Source organism: Mycteria americana, chromosome 7 (genome assembly GCF_035582795.1).
Source record: "Mycteria americana isolate JAX WOST 10 ecotype Jacksonville Zoo and Gardens chromosome 7, USCA_MyAme_1.0, whole genome shotgun sequence".
NCBI lineage: Eukaryota > Metazoa > Chordata > Aves > Ciconiiformes > Ciconiidae > Mycteria > Mycteria americana.
The window spans coordinates 59,879,197-59,885,460 of NC_134371.1; positions in this window are offsets into that span (position 1 = coordinate 59,879,197).

Sequence of the window (6,264 nt, forward strand, 5' to 3'; positions counted from 1 at the left end):
GCCCTAGGGTGGTGAGGGCAGATGCTGTGATCCCTATCTGCTCCTTCCTTCTTTCTCACGCTGGAGGCTTCGTGCTCTCCTCAGCTGCACTTGATCTCACCTCATGGCAGCACAATGCCAAAATAGGGCTGTTACCCTGCAGGCTGTAAAACCAGGTGCACCTGAAGAGAACAAGGCAGGTGGTGAACTTTGGAGAAACAGAAGTTAAAAACTAGTTCTGGTGGAAGAGAAAATTACTTCTCCAACCCTCTTCCCCCTATTTTAAACCCTGCTTAAAATCTCTCATGCAGGAACAATTTTCAACTTCTGCAGTTCAGCTTGTCAAAGGGAAGAAAACAAAATATGAGCTTTATGCCTTGGAGCACCTGTGCCTCCAGGAGCTGCTGCCAGAGCTCCCCCTTCTCCCCTCTCCTGGGCAAGTGTATGGGGGTGAATAAATGGGGTTGAGGCATCAGGCAGGACAGTGGCAAGGCTTGGATCTCTGCTGGGGCTGGCTGGCTCCAGGAGGTTAACCCAGGGCATAGGAAAGCCCAAAATGCAGCAGGTCTCTGCTGTGACCCAGCTGCCAGCAGAGATGGGACAGGGCAGAGGACAGGGGGGCTCCAGCATAGGCGGGTGGTGGCTGGGGACACCCTGTCCAGGCGGAGGTGCCTGGGACCACCTAGGAGAGGTAAAATGGGTCTGGCCTTGCCCCTGTGGGCTGGGGTGGAAGGCCAGCTGCTGGCTTGTGGGGTGAGTCATGCCCTGATGTCCCTTTGGGACACTGGGGTTTCCTTGCCAGATGAGCAAGTGGAGCTTTTCTGCTGTTATGTCCATAGGGCTGCCCATACGCTGCAGCAAAGGGGGCTTGAATCTTGGAGTGCTGGAAACAAGGATGGATCCTACCCCTGCACCTCCTCCACTGCCTGGCAGGGCTGGAGCCTGTGGCTAAGGGAGGGCAAAAGGATCAGCTGGATCCGTGAAGGCTTCCTTCCCCATCGTCCGTGCCCCTCTGTGTGTCCACAGAGCTGTGACTGGGTGGGAACTACCACACCCCAGAGATGCTGTAACCCTGTGGTTACCAAAGGAGGAACAGAAAGGCGTCATCTTCTTCCCACAGTGACACATCACACATGATCAGCTGGACTGGCTTGGGCTGAAGGACCAGCTAGCCCCCATCCATCTGACACCAGAGCAGATGCCAAAAGCATGGTAAACACGCAGCAATGTTTTCCTTAACGCTGTCTCCTGGTGTCTGGAGAGCTGTGGTTTCTGAAGCCAGAGGTTAAATTTCAGTGACTAATAGCTGTGTACTTGTACAGATATTTCTGGCGTGAAGCAATCCAATTCTGGCACTCACAGCATCCTGCAGCAGGGAGATCCACAGTTTATCCACTTGCTACAGGGAAGCAACATTTCCTTTTTGCCGCCCTCGGCTGATTTCGTTTGCTGCCCCCTTATTTCAGAAGAGGCAATAAGAAATTTTTCGCTGTTCACCCAGGAATTTATACACTTCTGTTCTTCCATTTCACCCTACTGCTTTTATACTGTTTCCTAGAAGTTAACAACCTGCTCCTGCCACCAGCTGCCAGTCACCCCCTTCCCAGGGTCTGACCCTCTGGAAGAAGATCCAAGCTTCATTTACAACAGCCAACAGTCCCTCTTGCTTCTTTTCTCCTCTACTTGTAGGTTCCTGACTCTCGAGTGGGATTTGTCAACATGATCAGCAAGAAGGTGAAGCAGCTCCTCTCAGAGCTGGAGTTGAATCCCTGCAAGAAGGTTGTCCAGCAGCTCAGGCAAGTAGTGTCACGTGGGAGTGATTCCTTTTGCCCGTGCAAGAAAATTGCATGTTTCAACCAAGTTGTTGACTCGGTGACACCTTTGTTGTTCACTTTGTAGTTACCTCTACCTGTGGAAGATGCTTGTTCTCCTCACTGATTGTGCTCCGGAGCTCTGCCAGTGGGAGGGCTGGTTGCTCCCAAATCTGGTTCAAGCTGAAGTATCTGAGTTACCATAAGCAGATTGAACACATAGTTTGTGTCAGGTTTGTGGACTCTGTTCTGAAGCAGATTAGGGCGTGCTCATGTATTTTCTCGACCAGCAGAGTGGAGGAGGAGCTGACCTGGAACTGGACCATGACTTGCATGTGTGACTTGTACTTGCACAAACTCTCTTGCTCCTTGTGTACCTGGCAGCTATTGCGTGGTAGCTTGATGGAGAGTAAGGAAAAGCTGAAGAGATCATAGCAGTGGGGTCCCTAGGATGGGGGGGACCCTTTGGGAGATCCCTAAGATTGCTGCAGACACCTGAAGCAAATAGTTTCAGGCTCTGAAAACCTCTTTTCTATACAAATGAGGGAGTGGGAACTTATTTCTAGTAGCGCCTGTGTTATAGCAACCTAAGCTCAAACAGCTTTGCATTTCATGTGAACATTAAAAAATAAGGAAAAAAAAAAGAGAGAGAAAGAAAATTTAAGTGGGTAAAATTACTCCTGTGGTTGTTTTACACAGCTGAATGAAGATAATTGTATTGGCAATTGTGAGTGATTACAGTATTATCTGCCATCAAAAAAGTTATTTTTTTGAACGCTAAAGGAATTAATGATACATAAAACTGTGCTTAGATTGAGTGCATTCATCAGCAGAAATGCCTCATGCTGGCACTGCTACACTGTAATTACTACAGCCGCTCGGAGAAAGAGAGCAGGAGATAGGGGTTTATTGTGGATACTGCCAAAGCTTTACATACATTTACACACTGAGCAGCTCTGGTGCTCGGGGAGGGGGGAGCAGAGCCAGGGCAGCAAAGCTGGTGAGGGGGGGACAAGTTTCACCCCTTCTCTTTCTTTATTGTGCATTACAGAGTGAAGAATGGGGGGGGTCATCTCTCTGTTTAAAACTTTACAGGGTGAAGCCAGTATGGAGAAGATGGTTAAATGCTCCTCAGAATAGCAAGGGATGAGTCCAGGCTTTAGAGGATGCTTTCTCATGGTGTGTTGAATTGATAAAACCAACCCTGGGGTCACAGGCAGTCACTGCCCAGCCTTGGGAAACCAATGGTGGTGGTGGCAATGGCAGAGGTGGTGTGCTCCAGGGACATCTGCTGTGCCCCGTGCTTCGAGTGAGCCCATCGTGCTGCCACATCGGTGGGGCTGGGAGAATGGTACGTCTCAGCAGGGATGGGGTGAGGAAATCTAGAAGAAATGCTCCCTGGCTTGCCCCGCACCATGTGGCCCTTCAGCAAGGAGACACGATATTGAAGCAGGGTGAAGTGTTTTTAGGCTGGGGCATCGCAGGAAAGGCTGTTGCAGGGGTTGTGAGCAATCTGTGCAGAGCAGCAGAATGCTTCCCACGGTGCAAAGAATTTGGAGGGGCTTTTAAAAAAGGGTGGTGGGTTACAGCCCCTTTATGGAGCCCACAGTCCCTTTTCAGCGACGGACCCATGCTCCGCTCAAGCCAGGAATATTAAAACCTTCCATGGTCTGCATCTTCTTGTGCACAGCTGCCTTCTGAGCTGTATCTTGAGCTAAATTAATGAAGAAAGAGGAGCACAGACCCTTTCCAGCCCATGGGGCAACATGGGGCCAGGCACGGTGGGCATCTCTCGCTGCTCTGAGAAGACATCGCTGCTGGATGCGTTTGGCCTTTCGGGTGTGAGCCACCAGAGAGCAGGATTGAGCTGCTGTCCTGGCAGAAACCTCATGCTCGGAGGCTTTTGCACCCTAAAACCCTGCACTATGTAACCTGAACTTGTGAGGAGCGTTGAACGAAGCAGAAAGCCCTTTTCCGGCTCTTGGGGTGATGGGACAGCCCGAGCTTTTGTGGGGAGCAACGCTTTGATTTAAGGCGATTTTAGGTGCTCTTATAAAATGATGGGAGATTTGCTGCTGGTCCCTCTGGGCCTGGCTGGTTTTGCTAAGGGGGCCGTCCCAGCAGGGCTTGATCCTGCAAACTGTCAGTGCTCAGAGACCTGCAGCTCTGCTGCTGCCAGGATTTGTTGCAGCGTCCCGGGCAGTGCCTCAGGTCTGGCAGGCTGCCTGCGCTTTTGAACAAGCAGGGGCATCTCTGCCTTCTCTGATTGCATATTGCAGAAAGGGGGAAACAATTAATATTATTTGTTAATATTTAACAGGCCAAGTTTTGAGGCTAACAGGAGCAGCCCCAAGTTTAATCCTGACAGTCTTCCCCCAAAACAGTGTTCTTCCATGGTTTGGGGTGAAGATTTGAGTGGGGTCCTGAGTTGTAGCAGGGTCCCCAGCCCTTGTCCGTCTCTGAGTGTGACTGGGCTGAATCCAGACCTCCTTGGCCACCGGTACTGTGGTTTTCCTTGCCTGGAAAAAAAGCATACAAACCCTGAATTTTCTTTTTTTTTTTTTCCTGAGAGCCCTGTTTTCTGAACAGGCCAGGAGAGGGAGACAGCCAGCCAGTTACTGCACGGCCCAGATTTCCAGCTCTCCCTGTCTGCCGTGGGATGGGAGTAAACACACTTAAACATACACATTGCTTTTCCCAGAGGGAAGGTTTGATCTATGCAGGCCCCTGGGTGACCTGCAATTTAAATTTACACAAGCAGGATGGGCGTCGGGCAGGAGGGGAAACTGAGGCACGGAGCAGGCCAACGCCTTGGTGGAGCTGGTTGGTGGCATCCTTCTTCTTGAGGACCCCCTGGGTCCTATTGCAGGTTGTGATTGCTCTGTGTCAGTCGGTGTAAACATCCCTGTGGTCTGGGGTGAGCCCAGCAGGTGGGCTATGGGGGGCCATTTTAGCACCATTGCCGATGTCACCCCTATAGGGACACACAACTCGTGCAACGCCGATGCACCTCCTGCCCCGTCCACGCCGAGTGTCTGTGCATTGCCTTGCACAACCAGCAGCTGGTCCCTGGTTCAGACCCCCCGATGGAGAAGCACTGGGGACCCCCACCTGTGGGCAAGCTGCTGTTGGCGAGCTCACCCCAGCACCGTGGAGGTACGAGGGGCGTGAACGTGCACAGGCAGCAGCAGGGGGGCCCTCGCTGACTCCTCTATGTCCTCTTCCCAGAGCGATTGGAAAGCTGCAGAGCATCAGGGCCCGTGCTCATAGCAAACAAGTCGATGGATCGATCGGTGCCTCCCGCCACCCGCATTTTCCCTCCCCCCCTCATCTCTCCCGGGCCGGCACTACTGAAGGACTGGTGAGATCACCCCTGCGTTGAAAAGAAATAAATAAATAACCAAATAAAAATGCTGACGTGGAGAAGTCAATCAGCTTTGTGTGGCCTTGTAATATCTCATTTTATCCGTGCCACGCTTTATTAAATTCTCATAAACCTGTCAATGAGGACAGATACCATTTCAGTTTACCCCATTAGTTCTACACAATGACATCGGGGAGAGGAAGACGGGGAGGTGGGGGGGGAGGCACTCGGCACGGAGAAAAGAGGAATGAATTTAAAGAAAAAAAAAAAAAAAAGAGAAACCCAGAGCCAAACTCGGCTTCGTGACAATAATGTAATAACATCGGCGCCCAGGGAAAGTAATTGAATTAAGTGGCTTTTGTTAATGGTTTTAAGATTTAGAAATGTAAATAATAGTTAGGACTCTTTAATGGGACTCTGGTTTTAGGTAACTGCAGCCCTGAGAATAAGAAATGCTTTGCTGTTTAATATGATGTCAGATAGTTTTGTTACTCCTCCGGTTTCATGCCTGCAAAGCATATTTTGCAGTTTTAAAGCCGGGTGTGTTTATCATCTTTCCTTTCTAACTTCAGACGGAGCTTAATTCGGGAGTATTTGCATGAACCCTTCTTAGCCAGTCCCTATCAGTTATTTGCACTGCCAGGAATAAAGTATTATTTCTCCCGAGCTGCTTTGGAGAACTTCCTGACTGCAGGGTTACTCTGCTCCGAAGCCTCCCGTCTATTTACATGTTCATTAAAGGCAGGCGGCAGCGGGTGCTCTCTGCGGCAGGGCCGGACTCGGCTCCCGGGAGTAACGCCGCTGGGAGCAGTGACGTTACACCGGGCTTAGGCCAGTGGGGATGGAGAATCCAGCCAACAGGTAGGATGAGCCGGGCGATTTAGAAATTACTTTCATGGGAACTCGTTCTGCTTAAAATATTATTGGATTTTCATTTAGGAACCTATCAAAGTGCAAGAATAAAGTCTGAGCTGCCTAACCCACATAGGTCTAAACAAACAGTCCTGCCTTCTGCTCTGGGATCTGATGGCTCACGGATTGGAAATGGTCCTTCGTTAAGGCATGGGCTGAGTCTCAGGGAAACCCACTGTGCCAGGCAGAATAGGGGGC